General features: G+C 45.3%; 1 long non-coding RNA gene across 1 annotated transcript in view; it reads left to right on the top strand.

Moving 5' to 3' along the window:
- LOC144331930 (uncharacterized) overlaps positions 1-14,922 on the top strand; it is a 66,398-nt gene extending 51,476 nt beyond the window's left edge. Inside the window, exon 3 of the long non-coding RNA XR_013399544.1 lies at positions 13,937-14,922. This is a non-coding gene — a long non-coding RNA (uncharacterized LOC144331930). The remainder of the gene's footprint in view (positions 1-13,936) is intronic.
- The last annotated feature ends 1,581 nt before the right edge of the window (positions 14,923-16,503 follow it).

The following is a 16,503-nucleotide window of genomic DNA, read 5'->3' as shown; positions in this document are numbered from 1 at the left end:
ATAAACATTATCCGTGGATAAAATGAATGCCCTCTTTCAAAAATGCAGTACCAAAGATACAGTAATCAAGATATGCCCAAGTAATTAAATGTGAGAATCAGGCAAGTGCTTGGGCATGGGACCAGGATTTTCTTGGGAAAAATCTTGCATTTATCTTAACACATGAACAAATAATCAGTGTGTGGCTCAGGGCTCTATAAAGCATAATATTAACATATTGTCACTGGAAATCAAGTTTGGTTTGGGGCATGTAAAAGGGCTTCATAAACAAACTCTATACTAATGCAGAGTGATGTCATTGCTATTACTTTTAATATGATCATTATTCTCTTGGAGATTGGCTGGGGTTTACAAAATCATTTCACTTGTCCTGCTTCCTTGTACAAGTATTTTCAAATGAGGGGTTTATCATTATTAATAATAATATGAAAATCAGGAGTAAAAATATTAAGAACTGCACTAGGAGTCTTCTTGAGATCTTCCCTTAATTATGGCCTGCCTTCTAATAGTTTTGCTTTAAGTAATTTGTAGAAATGACTAACACATGAACAATAATCATTTTATGTAGTATTCTTTTTTCCTATAGAATTCACTGTATTGAGAATTTCAATTCACTGTTTAGAAGTTAAAGTCTATTAAAAAGTTCATACGCTAAGAATAGGGAATAAATTCAAGTTAGAAAAGAGTATATACATTCATTTAAGCAAAAACATGTTTTCGTTTTTACAAAATGTACCTTTTTTTTTTTTTTGAGACGGAGTCTCGCTCTGTCACCCAGGCTGGAGTGCAGTGGTGTGATCTCCACTCACTGCAAGCTCCGCCTCCCGGGTTTACGCCATTCTCCTGCCTCAGCCTCTCGAGTAGATGGGACTACAGGCGCCTGCCACCTCTCCCGGCTAGTTTTTTGTATTTTTTAGTAGAGACGGGGTTTCACCGTGTTAGCCAGGGTGGTCTCAATCTCCTGACCTAGTGATCCGCCCGTCTCAGCCTCCCAAAGTGCTGGGATTACAGGCTTGAGCCACCGCACCCAGCCTTTGTTTTTTTGTTTTTTTGTTTTTAAAGACTGAGTCTGCTCTGTTGTCCAGGCTGGAGTGCAGTGGCACGATCTTGGCTAACTGCAACCTCTGCCTCCCAGGTTCAAGAGATTCTCCTACCTCAGCCTCCCAAGTAGCTAGGATTACAGGCACCTGCCACCAGGCCCAGCTAATTTTTGTACTTTTAGTAGAGACGGGGTTTCACCATGTTGGCCAGGCTGATCTTGAACTCCTGACCTTAGGTGATCTGCCCACCTGGGCCTCCCACAGTGCTGGGATTGCAGGTTTGAGCCACTGCACCTAGCCTGAGATGTACTAACTTTTTATGTTTAACTTGCCAGAGTAGAGACTCAGTTTCTGGGCCGGGCATAGTTGGCCATGCCTGTAATCCTAGCACTTTGGGAGGCTGAGGTGGGTGGATCACGAGGTCAGGAGTTCAAGACCAGCCTGGCCAACATAGCAAAACCCTGTCTCTGCTAAAAATACAAAAGTTAGCCTGGCATGGTGGTGTGCACCTGTAGTCCCAGCTACTCAGGAGGCTGAGGCAGGACAATCGCTTGAACCTGGGAGGTGGAGGTTGTGGTGAGCCGAGATCGTGCCACTGCCAGTGGGACTCCGTCTCAAAAAAAAAAAAAGAAAAAAAGAAAAGAAAAAAAAAACTCAGTTTCTGGTTACATCTGAGCTTCATTTTTTTATATATCACCTAAGCTATAAAGTTACATTCCTTCTTTGTGATCTTAAAAGAAGGACTCCAGGAAACTTGAAATATTCATATATCTAAACTGGGACATATGTTTATATTTTTAAAAGTAGCCTGAGGGCTTGGCAACTAAAGTTGTATGTTGAATGATAATTTCTCAGAGTTCCATTTTATGGTCTTTCTGTTGTTCCGTAAAATGAGGGCATGGATAGATGTCTGGTGTCCATGATTTTGTGAAATCCCTTCCTCTTCAATGTGAGTGGGACCTGTGACTTTCTTCTAACCCAGAGAATACAGCAAAAGTGATGTGATTCCTCTGATTCCATTGATTATATTGTCTAAGACTCCCTTGACCACATTATTTAGGACTGCATCGTAGGAGACTGGGGCACATATCCTCTTTGCTGGCTTGATGTAGTAAACTGCTAAGTAGAGGATGCCCACGTGGCAAGGAACTGTGGGCAGCTTTCAGCCAACAGGCAGCAAAAGCTGAGCTCCTTGGAACTACAGCCTCAAGGAAGTTACTTCTGCTAACAACCTGAAAAAGCCTGGAAGTGAGTTTCTCTCTAGTAGAATTTTCAGGGAAGAGCATGGCCCAGGCAAGATCTTTTTTTTTTTTTTTTTTTTTTTTTTTGAGACGGAGTCTCGCTCTGCCGCCCAGGCTGGAGTGCAGTGGCCGGATCTCAGCTCACTGCAAGCTCCGCCTCCCGGGTTCACGCCATTCTCCTGCCTCAGCCTCCCGAGTAGTTGGGACTACAGGCGCCCGCCACCTCGCCCGGCTAGTTTTTTGTACTTTTTAGTAGAGACGGGGTTTCACCGTGTTAGCCAGGATGGTCTCGATCTCCTGACCTCGTGATCCGCCCGTCTCGGCCTCCCAAAGTGCTGGGATTACAGGCTTGAGCCACCGCGCCCGGCCCCAGGCAAGACCTTGACTGAGCCTTGCGAGACCCTGAGTATAGGACACACGAAACTGTGCCACACAGGAACTGAGAGATCATAAATACTTGTTGTTTAAGCCAGTACATTTGTGGTGGTTACACATCCACAGAAAACTAATACAGGGTACAGTCTCTCCTATGATTTCTGAGATAAATAATGTAAGTGGAAAAACCTGTCAACAATAAAGGTTTTAAAAGAAAAAAAACTTAAAATGTAGAAAGTAACTACCAGGACAAAAACAAAAAAGAATATAAGGCCTCAGGAAGGTAAAGATTGACATTTACTCCCAAACTATTCATATATGTCCACCCACCTTTCTTGTAGCAAAATCTTAACTTGATGTTTGTTTCAAATAGTTATTAAATTTAGTTATAATGTCCTGGCCCAAAATATAGTAGAGGTAAATGTCCAAGGTACTGGCTTGAGGCCACTTACCCTATATCTATAAAGGGGAGGGAGACCATCAGGGGAGGGAGGGTAAGAAAGGGAAGAAGAGGGCAAACAAGCTATAAAAAAACAACGGTAGGCAGGGCACTATGGTTCATGCTTGTAATCCAGCACTTTTGGAAGCCAGTTGGGCAAATTGCTTGCACTCAGAGTTCAAGACCAGTCTGGACAACAAGGCAAAAACCTCCTCTCTACAAAAAATCAGCCAGACCTGGTGGCGTGTGCCTGTAATCCCAGCTACTTGGGAGGCTGAGGTAGGAGGATCACTTGAGCCTGGGAGGCAGAGATTGCAGTGAGCTGACATCATGCCACTGCACTTCAGCCTGAATGACAGAGTAAGACCCTTCTCAAAAACAAACACACCAGTTACTCATACGTCAGAGTAAGGACAAAACATTTTTAAGTAACTGGCAAAGGACATCACTATATTTCAGAGTAAAACAAATAGGAAGTGCTTAATCATTTGACGTGTTTTTAAACATTGTATCTGAAAAGTGAAAGAAATGAATGTGCTTATGATTAAATCGACTTTGTTACTTGGTAAACTTGTAGCTTTAGACCTCTCAGCACCACCAAGCCTCAGTCTTTTCATCTATAAAATGGACATGGTGATGCCGGCCTTGCTATGTTTATAGGTCACTTAGGAATGAGGTATGTATGGTATTGACCATGGTTTCTGGCAAGTGGCATATATTCATTATACCATAGCTCTTTTTAGAAAGCTAAGTCACCACGTATATGTTAATGCAACCTGCTGAAAATAGGCATGGAAAAACTAGACAAGAAAATCACTGAAGAAGATTTTCTTTAAAAAAATATGTACTTTAGTGTTTTAGTCATGAAGTCCTTGCCCATGCCTATGTCCTGAATGGTATTGCCTAGGTTTTTGCTTCTAGGATTTTTATGGTTTTAGGTCTCACATTTAAGTCTTTAGTCCATCTTGAATTAATGTTTGTGTAAGGTGTGAGGAAGGGATCCAGTTTCAGCTTTCTACATATGGCTAGCCAGTCTAGTTCATGTCCTTTGTAGCAACATGGATGAAACTGGAAACCATCATTCTGAGCAAACTATCGCAAGGACAGAAAACCAGACACCGCATGTTCTCACTTATAGGTGGGAATTGAACAATGAGAACACTTGGACACAGGGCGGGGAACATCACACACTGGGGCCTGTTGTGGGGTGGAGGGATGGGGGAGGGATAGCATTAGAATAAATACTTAATGTAAATGAAGAGTTAATGGGTGCAGCAAACCAACACAGCACATGTATACACATGTAACAAATCTGCACGTTGTGCACATGTACCCTAGAACTTATAGTTTAAAAAATAAATATATATATATACACACACACACACACACACATTTTATCCATGCATCTGTTGATAGATACTTAGGTTGTTCCCTATCTTGGCTGTTGTGAATAATGCTGAAGTAAATATGGGGGTGTAGGTATCTCTTTGGACATACTGATTTCAGTTTCCTTAGATATATAGCCAGAAGTAGGATTGCTGGGTCATGTGGTAATTTTTTTTTTTCCCGAGAGAAAGTATTGCTCTGTTGCCCAGGCTGGAATGCAGTGGCATGATCTCGGCTCACTGCAGCCTCCACCTCATGGGCTCAAGCAGTCCTCCAAACTCAGCCTCCCGAAGTGCTGGGAGTAAAGGTGTGAGCCACTGCACCTGACCTCATGTGGTAATTCTATTTTTAGTTTTTTGATTAATTTTCATGCCGTTTTTCATAATGCCTGTACTAATTTACATTCACTCCAACAGTGTACTAGGGTTCCATTTTCTCCACATCCTCCTCAACACTTGTTACCTTTCATTTTTTTAATATTAGTCATTCTAACAGATGTAAAGTGATACTGTTGTGGTTTTAATTTGCATTTCCCTAATGATTAGTGCTGCTGGGCATTTTTTTAAAAGAAGGAAATTGTGTCATTTGCAACCACATGAATAAACCTGGAGAACATTACCCTAAGTGAAATAAGCCAGACAGGAAAGATAAGTACCACATGATCTCATGTATATGTGGAATCTAAAAAAGCCAAATTTATAGAAATAACGGGTAGAAAAGAGGTTATGAGAGGCTGTGGTGTGTTGGGGGGTAAAGCAGACAGGGAGATGCCGTTCAAAGGGTACAAAGTTTTCGTTAGGAGGAATAAATTCATGACGTCATGTCATTTGCAAAAACACAGACAAACCTGGAAGACATTACATTAAATGAAATCGACTAGGCAGAGAAAGACAAACACTACATGGGCGCACTTACATGGAATCCAAAAAACTTTACCTTCAAGCAGAAGGTACAGCAGTGGTTTCCTGAGGAGAGGGGAAGGAGGGGGATAGGAGGGATTGGTTATGGAAACAAAGTTACAGTGCGTTTGGAGAAACACATTCTGGTTTTCTATACCACAGCTTGGTAACTCTGGTTAACAAAATACTGTATTTTTCAAAGAACTAGAAGGGAGCAATTTGAATGTACTCACAACAAAGAAATAGTACCTCAATGAGGGAACAGTCATGCTAAGTACCCTGATTTGATCATTACTCAAAATATACATGTATCAAAATGTCCCCAAAGATAAAAACATGTCCCAGCATAACCTCTAATTGTGTACTTTATTATACACCAAAAATTTAAGAAATATTATATAAAATGCTAATATTCACCTGGAACCACTAATGACCCTGAACATCTAAGGAATCCTGAAAAATACAAAGTTGGGGAACTCACAATCCCTGATAGCAAATTACATTGCAAAGCTGTAGGTAACCAATATACATGTCCCTGTGATGTGCCACTGCGTGCCAGCCTGGGTGAGAGAATGAGACTCTGTCTCAAAAAAAAAAAAAAAGGAAAAAAAGAAAATCTGAGGGAATCGTGTAAGTGATAACTGGTTGTTATCAAACATGTACACAGAAAAAAACAACGCAAGGTAGCATAAAAATACATAACCAAACCAAAACAAAGAACCTGAGTAGACATCTCTGCAAAGATGACACAAAATTGACCAACACGTAAGAAAAAGTCCTCGGCCGGGCGCAGTGGCTCACGCCTGTAATCCTAGAACTTTGGGAGGCTGAGGCGGGCAGATCACGAGGTCAGGAGATCGAGACCATCCTGGCTAACACGGTGAAACCCCGTCTCTACTTTAAAATACAAAAAAATTAGCCAGGCGTGGTGGCGGGCGCCTGTAGTCACAGCTGCTTGGGAGGCTGAGGCAGGAGAATGGCGTGAACCCAAGAGGTGGAGCTTGGAGTGAGCTGAGATCATGCCACTGTACTCCAGCCTGGGCGACAGAGCGAGACTCCGTCTCAAAAAAACAAAAAAAAAGTACCTCAAAACCACATTCAGATACCATTTTACTCTTACTGAAATAAATGTTACTAAAAAGATCTTTTTTTAATTTTTTGAGACAGGGACTCACTGTGTCACCCAAGCTGAAGTGCAGTGTCGTGATCCCAGCTCACTGCAGCTTTGACCTCCCTAGCTCAAGTGATCATCCCACTTCAGCCTCCCGAGTATATGGGACTACAGGCGCGCACCACCTTGCCTCATCCTCCCAAAGCGCTGGGACTATAGGGGCACACCACCTCGCCTCATCCTCCCAAAGCGCTGGGACTCCAGGCACGCACCACCTCGCCTCATCCTCCCAAAGCGCTGGGACTCCAGGCACGCACCACCTCCCCTCATCCTCCCAAAGTGCTGGGACTACAGGCGCGCACCACCTCCCCTCATCCTCCCAAAGTGCTGGGACTACAGGCGCGCACCACCTCCCCTCATCCTCCCAAAGTGCTGGGACTACAGGCGCCTGCCACCACGCTTCATCCTCCCAAAGTGCTGGGACTACAGGCGCCTGCCACCACGCTTCATCCTCCCAAAGTGCTGGGACTACAGGCGCGCACCACTTCCCCTCATCCTCCCAAAGTGCTGGGACTACAGGCGCACACCACCTCGCCTTATCCTCCCAAAGCGCTGGGACTATAGGCATGAACCACTGTTCCTGGCCATAAAATTTTAAAAAGAATGCTGGTATGGAATTGGAGAAAAGGGAACTCTTATACCCTGTTGATGGGAAGATAAATTAGTACATATTGTATGGTAAAGAGTTGGAAGTTACTATTTTCAAAAAACTGAAAATACAGCTACCAGGAGGTCAGTGTGGGCAGATTGCTTGAGCTCAGGAGCTTGAGGCCAGCCTGGGCAACATGGCAAAACCGTGTCTCTACAAAGAAATAAAAAACTTAGCCAGGCATGGTGGTGTGTGCCTGTGATCTCAGCTACTGGAGGCTGAGGTGGGAGGGCTGATTGGGCTTTGGAGGTAGAGGCCACAGTGAGCTGTGATTGCACCACTGCACTGCAGCCTGGGTGACAGAAGAAACCCTGTCTCAAAGAAAATGACAGAAAATACAACTACGGTAAGAGCTAGCAATCCCACTACTGGGTATACCTCCTGAGCAAAAGAAATCAGCACCAGACATCAGAAAGACACAAGGGGCACAGGAGAGTTTCTTCATGAAATGATTTTGAGGAAACTGATATCTATATGCAAAAAAAAAAAAAAAAGAAATAGAACCCTTCTGTTACACAATACACAAAAAATCTTTTTTTTTTTTTTTTTTTTTGAGACAGAGTCTCGCTCTGCCGCCCAGGCTGGAGTGCAGTGGCGTGATCTCGGCTCACTGCAAGCTCCACCTCCCGGGCTCATGCCATTCTCCTGCCTCAGCCTCCGGAGCAGCTGGGACTACAGGCGCCTGCCACCGCGCCCGGCTAATTTTTTTTTTTTTTTGTATTTTTAGTAGAGACGGGGTTTCACCGTGGTCTCGATCTCCTGACCTTGTGATCCGCCCGCCTCGGCCTCCCAAAGTGCTGGGATTACAGGCGTGAGCCAACAAAAAATCAACTCAAAATGGATTAAAGACCTGAACACAAAACCTGAAACCACAAAAAATTATAAAATTCCTGTAAGAAAAGACAGGGGGAGCTTACTTTCAGGACAACTTGAATCCATGCCTATCGGTTGGAAAGAGTTTAAAAAAGAAAAAGAGGAATACACAAGGGGTAAAAACCTCATGGAGGATGGAATGGTTTGTGAATGATTTTTCTTTAATTGGGCACCAAAGTCACATGCAAGGAAAGCAAGAACAACCATGTGGGCTACAGCAAACTGAAAAGCTTCTGCACCACAAAGGAAAAAATGAGCCCAAAGTTTGGACGACAGTTTTGGGGAATCATGTATCTGGTAAGGGGTTCTTACCGAAAATATACAACACATTAACAGTACTACATAGCAATTTAAAACAACAAATCATGCACCCCAAACTGGGCAGAGGCCCCAAATTAGACATTTCTGCAAAGAGGACAGAAAACCCACACCGAGGAGTCCCTCGCCTCTGGTGAGGCGGCCACAATGGGAGGGACACGAGAGGACACGCGCTGCCCAAAAGTGAAGAAAAGTGACCCCTGTGTCCTGATGGCAGGAACTCAGATTTTAAAATTCAGCAAAGCCCAACACAGATCCTCCCTCTGAGGCTTGGACACGAGGCAGCCAGCCAGATCTGGGCCTGGCCCTGACCCTGACTCCAACCTGAGCGGGGCGTCCCTCTCTCTCCCTCTACACGGGGGAGGTTCCCTCAGAAAAAGTCTTAAACTCCTAAAAATACCACAGCCTGCTACACGTGATGCCCTCAAAAGCCTTCAGAGACTGAATACCACTGTAAAATAAATACTAAAATACTACAAGAGAAAGAGGAAAACTAGGGAGAACAGGAAAGGAATGAACAGAACATGCCAGAAAACTAAAGCTTCTGTACTCAGCATGTAGGAAAAATGCCAGGGAAAAGTGCATGGCAGCTCCCTCCTCAGCAGTCAGGGCCCAGACAGGAGCGGTTTTCTCCCCAAGACATGACTCCAAGTCGTCCAGAAGCGTCCGTGGTGCCCCCTCCAGAACTACAAAGATATGATGCCCTCCCAAGATGCACTGTCCCCTTAAAATCTTACGCATCCTTCAAAACCCACCTCAAAAGGATGCTGTCTTTCCCCAGCCGAGCAGACCTCTCCTATATGCCCACAAGTGGGCACCATTCGTTCCTCTCTCAAAGTTCCTGTCCCCGAACACTGCACAAAAACCTGTGTACAGGTCTGTTTCTTCTACCAGACTGTGGGTATCATGAAGACATAAGACTGGTGTATCATTCAGCTCTGAACACAGTGCACAGCTTACTTAAGACATGCAGTAAAAGTCTGATGAATGAATATGTTGGTCAGTATATATGGGTGGTTGGGGGTGGAGAGGGTAGAAATCAAATTTGGAATTAAATTAGAATTCTAGCTTTGCCACTCATAGGCTGTGACTCTTGATTATTTACTTAACCTCTCTACGCATTTATAAAATAGGAATATAAGTATTTCTCTCACTGGGTTGTTAGGTTAGCAGAGTGCCTGCCACACAGTAGGCACTCAGGAAATGGAAGGATGGATGGATGAATGGATGCATAGATGGTATAATTTGACTTTAAACAGACTGGAATTTGAATCTGAGGTCTATCATTACAAGATGTGTGACTCTAAGAAGTACTTGTGCCAAATATCATCTCCTTACCTCTCCCGATCCACACTCCATACTCCCCCAACCTGTTATCTCCCTGAGAAGTTGGCCTCTACTGACTGTATCAGTAAGCTGGCTCGCTTACTCAGCTTCGTGTTAAGATCAGCCAAAAGACAACAACAACAGAAGATGAAAGTGAGAAAGTGGCCGGGCGCGGTGGCTCATGCTTGTAATCTTTGGGATCTTTGCCATCACTTTGGGAGGCCGAGGCATGCAGATCACGAGGTCAGGAGTTTGAGAGCAGCCTGGTCAACATAGTGAAATCCCGTCGCTACTAAAACTACAAAAATTAGCTGGGTGTGGTGGCATGCACCTGTAATCCCAGCTACTCAGGAGGCTGATGCAGGAGAATTGCTTGAACCTGGGAGGTGGAGATTATAGTGAGCCAAGACCTCACCATTGCACTCAAGCCTGGGTGACAGAGCAAAACTCCATCTCAAAAAAGAAAGGAGAAGGCCGGGTGTGGTGGCTCATGCCTGTAATCCCAGCACTTTGGGAGGCTGAGGCAGGTGGATTACCTGAGGTCAGGAGTTCGAGACAAGCTTGGCCAACATGACGAAACCCTGTCTCTACCAAAAATACAAAAAATTAGCCAGGCGTGGTGGTGGGCACCTGTAATCCCAGTAACTTGGGAGGCTGAGGCAGGAGAATCCCTTGAACCAGGAGGTGGAGGTCGCAGTGAGCAAAGATCACACCATTGCACTCCAGCCTGGGCAACAAGAGCAAAACTCTGTTACAAAAAAAAAAAAAAAAAAAGAAAGGAAACTGAGGTCAGGCTATTTATTTTTCTAGCTCCCTCTTTGCCAAGTAACTGTGGACTAGCTGTATCCTTCAACCAAAGGACGCAGCATCTTCCTGGAGACCCTCTCCCCACAGCCTTCTGTGTCTCTCAGCTCCTCATCTATTCTCGACTAGGGCTTGTAATCAAGTCCTGCCACTGCTATTCCCAGGGAGCTGCAGTATTCCTGGTGGTTTCCTGCTTCCTATCTCTGTGTTGCAGAATATTAAACTGGCCGCCAAGATTCTTGCTCCCCTGGTGAACACACCCTGCATAATGCCCTCCCCTTGAGTGTGGGCTGGACTTGTAAATATGATAGCATTTCACACTCTCATTAGGTTGATTTGAGTTCATCAAGAGGAAGATTATCCTGGGTGGGCCTGGCCTAATCAGGTGACCCTTAGAAGTCAAAGAGAGTTGAAGAGTGAGAGACAGCCACCTGCTGGCCTTGAAGGAGAAAACATCCATGCTGTGAATTGCCTATGGACTTTGAGTGTGGTCTCTAAAAGATAAAAGCAGCTCCTGGACAACAACCAGCAAGGAAGCCGGGGCTTCAGTCCTACAACTGCAATGAACTGAATTCTGCCAACAACTGGAAAAAGTTTGAAAGAGAACTCTGAACCTCAGATGAGATCACAGCTTCAGCAACACCTTAACTTTAAACTTGTGACACATTGAGAAGAAAATCAGGCCATTCCTGGCCTGTTAACTTACAGAACTATGACCTAATGGAGGGGTGTTGTTTAAAGCCACTAAGTTTGTGGTTATTTGTTATGGAGCAATAGAAAACCAATATACTGCCGGGCACAGTGGCTCATGCCTATAATCCCAGCACTTTGGGAGGCCAAGGCGGGCGGATCACCTGAGGCCAGGAGTTCAAGACCAGCCTGGCCAACAAGGTGAAACCCCATCCTTACTAAATCAGCCAGGTGTGGTGGCAGGTGCCTGTAATCCCAGCTACTCAGGAGGCTGAGGCAGGGGGATCACTTGAACCTGGAAGCTGGAGGTTGTAGTGAGCCGAAATTGAGCCATAGCACTCCAGACTGGGTGACAGAGTAAGACTCCATCTCAACAACAACAACAAAAATACACTGTCAGCATCTCTGTAAATGGTACCTTTATTAAACTCTTCATAAGGCCGGGCGCAGTGGCTCATGCCTGTAATCCCAGCACTTTGGGAGGCCGAGGCGGGCGGATCACGAGGTCAGGAGATCGAGACTATCCTGGCTAACACCGTGAAACCCCGTCTCTACTAAAAATACAAAAAATTAGCCGGGCGAGGTGGCGGGCGCCTGTAGTCCCAGCTACTCAGGAGACTGAGGCAGGAGAATGGCGTGAACCTGGGAGGTGGAGCTTGCAGTGAGCCCGTGCCACTGCACTCCAGCCTGGGCGACTGAGCGAGACTCCGTCTCAAAAAAAAAAAAAAAATTAAACTCTTCTTAAACCAGACTAATATAACTGTGCCATCTATCTGCTTGGCTCTGATAGGTGCATCATTTAACCTCTGCATACCTCAATTTCCTCAATTGTAACAGGAGATAATGGTTGCAAAACTCTTGTGAGGATGCCTTGTGGCCAGGCACGGTGGCTCATGCCTGTAATCCCAACATTTTGGGAAGCCGAGGAGGTCAGATCACCTGAGGTCAGTTCAAGACCAGCCTGGCCAACATGGTGAAACCCCGTCTCTACTAAAAACACAAAATTAGCCAGGCATGGTGGCGAATGCCTGTAATCCCAGCTGCTGAGGAGACTGAGGCAGGAGAATCGCTTGAACCAGGGAGGCAGTGAACTGAGATCATACCATTGCACTCCAGCCTGGACAACAAGAGCAAAATTCTGCCTCAAAAAAAAAGAAAAGAAAAGAAAAAACAAAACAAAAAAAAACCCTTGCATTTTTATTTATTTATTTAGAGACTGAGTCTCAGACGAGTGCAGTGGCACGATCTCGGCTCGTTGGAATCTCTGCCTGCTGGGTTTATGCCATTCTTCTGCCTCAGCCTCCTGAGTAGCTGGGATTACAGGCATGCGCCACCATACCCGACTAATTTTTGTGTTTTTAGTAGAGACAGGGTTTCACCATGTTGGCCAGGATGGTCTCGATCTCCTGATCTCATGAGCTGCCTGCCTCAGCCTCCCGCCTTGCACTTTTTACGGGTCCACAACATAAAGAATGAGAAGGATGGAGTCCTCCCTGAGGTCTTGTGGTCTTGTCATTGTGGCTGGAAAGTCAAAGCCCTGAATGTGGGTAGTCCCACCCCTCCCTAATTTTCAGATGCCCAGTGCCTTTGGGATGAATACACCACCTTCATGCTCTGTTTTGACTGAAGATTAGGGGGATCTTAGTGCTCCTGGGGTGTAAAGAGCCATTGTGAATGGTTTGTGCATAACCCAGTTTCCAACAGAAGGGCTCATTCTATGGAGAAGCCCATTTAAATGACCTCAGCACTGCTCCCTTCAATGTCTGGTGGCTGAAAGGAGAAGGGGAGAAATGGGAAGCTCCTCTCCTTAACCAAATGTCTCAGGAGGGCTTGTACCAGGGGACCAAGTTTGTTAAGAGGCTGATCTCAGAGCAGTGGAGAAACAGCTCACAGCAGAAGGAGCTGGACTGCTGGCACTCATCATCCACGATTGTCAACCAGAAGTGGCTCTGCAGGCTTTCTTACTATGACATGCTGCTTTAAATCTCTCTTCCACCCTGGTATCAGTGTACCTCATTGAACCAGGGAGGCAGAGGGCCACATACCCTGTTCAGAGATGATCTTAAAAGACTCACTTATTTACTCAGGCTCTGCATGAGGGATATTGCAAATAAAACAGACACTATTCCTGCCTTCAGGGAGAGAACAGCCAGTGGATGCTACAAAATGGTAGGAGAGGCATAAAAAAAACACTGGATGTATAATATTAGTATAGAAATATTAAGAGGAAATGTTGGCAAGCTCCCTGAGCGGTAAACCTTGTAAAAACAGGTGTACAAAATATATAGAGAGAGGAATCTGTGTTCAAGTAACTTTGATAAACTGGTTCGGTGAAATGATGTGGGTGTCATTATTACAGGACTTTCCAGTGCCTTTAATGTGATGATGTGCCTTGTGAATCTCTTAAGTTTGACCAGTTGTCAGAATCCTCCTAGAAGCTTCTCAGAAGGACAAATACACCACAGGCGTATGGAATCAGAATTCTCGGAAGTCAGGCTTGTGGGAAACTGCAGTGTTAAAAGACCTGCTAGGATGATTTCTGATGGTCAACTAACTTAACCTGGAGATTACAATTTATGATTATGGGAATTTCTCAAGCTTCTCTGACTCCTGAATATGTCTGTTGGTACCTGCTGAAACTCTTCAGCATGCGTCAGTCTGGATACTGAACAGTAGTTCCTAATTATATTTATTTATCTATCTGTTGTCCTCCACTCCCCATTAGGAAATCTGCTGTGGGAATATCAATTCAATCCAGATGTGTACATTAAAAGGAGCCTGGTGCACCCTTCACCACAACCAGCCCAGTGTGAGGAGACAAGTATCCCTGAGTGCTCCAAAGAAGATCATGCACCTCCGTCCACTGGGATTTCTCCATTGCAGAGCCTCTGTTGGAAGATCTGGTTTTGTTCTGGGTTTTCCCAAGGATGGAAGGCCATGCAGAGAACCCACTAAGGAGATGTTTCCAGTGGCTGGAGCTGGGGCTATCTAGGTGGGTCCTGGGAGTCCTGAAGCAATCAGAAAGCAGTGTGTGAGTTCTAGAAAGAGATGGTCTTAAAAGGTGGGGGAGACATGGCTATGTCTCAATTCTTGGTTCTGTCTGTACTCTACAAGATTTCAAGAGGCTGACTGCCAACGTACCAGTCGCCTTCCTCTTAGGGTCCCCACTGGCTACCTCATTATGTTTTAACAGGCTCATGCTGATATCTACAACAAAGTAGCACATATTTTAAGAGGCAATATGGGGCCGGGTGTGGTGGCTCACACCTGTAATCCCAGCACTTTGGGAGGCCAAGGCGGGTGGATCACCTGAGGTCAGGAGTTCGAGACCAGCCTGACCAACATGGTGAAACCCCATCTCTACTAAAAATACAAAATTAGCTGAGTGTGGTGGCACATGCTTGTAATCCCAGCTACTCAGGAGGCTGAGTCAGGAGACTCGCTTGAACCTGGGTTGCAGTGAGCCAAGATCATGCCACTGCACTCCAGCCCAGGCAACAGTGCGAGACTCTGCCTCAAAAAAAGAAAAAAAGGGCAACGTGAGGTACCTGACAATCATGGAATTTGTTAAAATAATTAAATACAATCCCCATTCTTCTCTAGACAAGTTATTCAATGTATCTGAGCCTCAGTTTCCTTATCTGTAAACTAATAGAATAAAATCTACCTTCTGGCATGGTAAACATTAAATAAATGACATCCCAAAGTACCAGCTCATAGTAGGTCTTCAACAGATATGAGTGATTTTTTCTTCCTTGTTTCTTTCTTGCCCCAAAGAACTTTACATTTGAGAGTCAGCAGAGAGAGGATGGTTCCTCATTGGCCTGCAGTGTGACATTGGACGTCTCTCAGGCTTTAAATTCCTTGGGATTAAATTCCTTGGGATACTTTTGGCTGAAAGTAACAGACTCACTCAGATTAACTCAAGCGGTGAAGGGGTGAGGGGAGATCCGATGCAGCCAGGTTTTGGGAGGGGCCTGTGAAGAGAACCAGCCCCTCCACACCTGTGGGTATTTCTCATCAGGTGGGACGAGAGACTGAGAAAAGAAATTAGACCCAGAGACAAAGTATAGAGAAAGAACAGTGGGCCCAGGAGACCCGCACTCAGCATACGGAGGACCCGCACCGGCTCCAGTCTCTGGGTTCCCTCAGTATTTATTGATTACTATTTTCACTATCTCGGCAAGGGGAATGCGGCAGGAGAACAGGGTGATAGTGGGGGGGAGGTCAGCAGGAAAACGTGAGCAAAGGAATCTGTGTCACAAGTTCAAGGGAAGGTTCTGTGCCCGGATGTGCACGTAGGCCAGATTTATGCTTCCTTCCACCCAAACATCTCAGTGTAGCAAAGAGTAACAGAGCAGCATTGCCGCCGGCGTATCTCGCCTCCAGCCACAGGGTTGTTTTCTCCTATCTCAGAGTAAAACTGAATGTACCATCGGGTTTTACACCGAGACATGCTGTTCCCAGGGATATGCAAGAGACAGCCTTCCTCTTTCACTAATCGTCCTCAGCACACACCCTTTACGGCTAGGGGGCGGTCAGGTCTTTCCCTTCCCATGAGGTCAAATCTCAGGCTGTCTCGGGGTGGGGGGGGGACCTTGGACCATACCCAGCTTTCTTGGGCAGCGGTCCCTGCGGCTTCCACAGTGCATTGTGCCCCTGCTTAATTGAAAATGGAGAATTATTGTTAGCAGGGCACATCGTGCACAGCCCTAGATCTCTTAAACCTTGATTTCATACAGCATATGTTTGTGTGAGCACAGTGTTGGGGCTAAAGTTACAGATTAACAGCATCTCAAGGCAAAACAATTTTTCTTAGTACAAATCAAAATGGAGTTTCTTATGTCTTCCTTTTTGTCAGCAACTCCTCTAAATACTTAAGCTGGGTCAGTAGGATTCCTTTTCTTAAACTTAATTCCAAAATCTTGAGGAAGAGCTCCACTGGTCCAGCTTGGGTTGGACCCTACCCACAGTCCAATCAACAATATCCATGAGTGGGGCCATGAGGCTTTCAGTGGCTTAGCTTAAGATGGGCTCTGCCTCTAGTCCAGTCAACAGCAGCCATTGGTAGGGCCATGTTGCACAAATATGGTGGCTCCTACTGTAGCTATGTGGATGGAGAAAGTAAAGGACAGTCTCCAGAGAAGGAGAGTTGAGTATGTCAAGCAACAGGTGACTTGCTAAGAGCAATGACAAATAATACCTGCCCTCAAGGAGCTTATAGTTTCATGAGGGATTCAGACCCAGAGACACACAAACACCATTCCTACTCAGAAGATACTATGACATTGA

The sequence above is a fragment of the Macaca mulatta genome, chromosome 10 (assembly GCF_049350105.2).
Source record: "Macaca mulatta isolate MMU2019108-1 chromosome 10, T2T-MMU8v2.0, whole genome shotgun sequence".
Taxonomy (NCBI): Eukaryota; Metazoa; Chordata; class Mammalia; order Primates; family Cercopithecidae; genus Macaca; species Macaca mulatta.
This window is presented reverse-complemented; position numbering and strand designations above follow the sequence as displayed.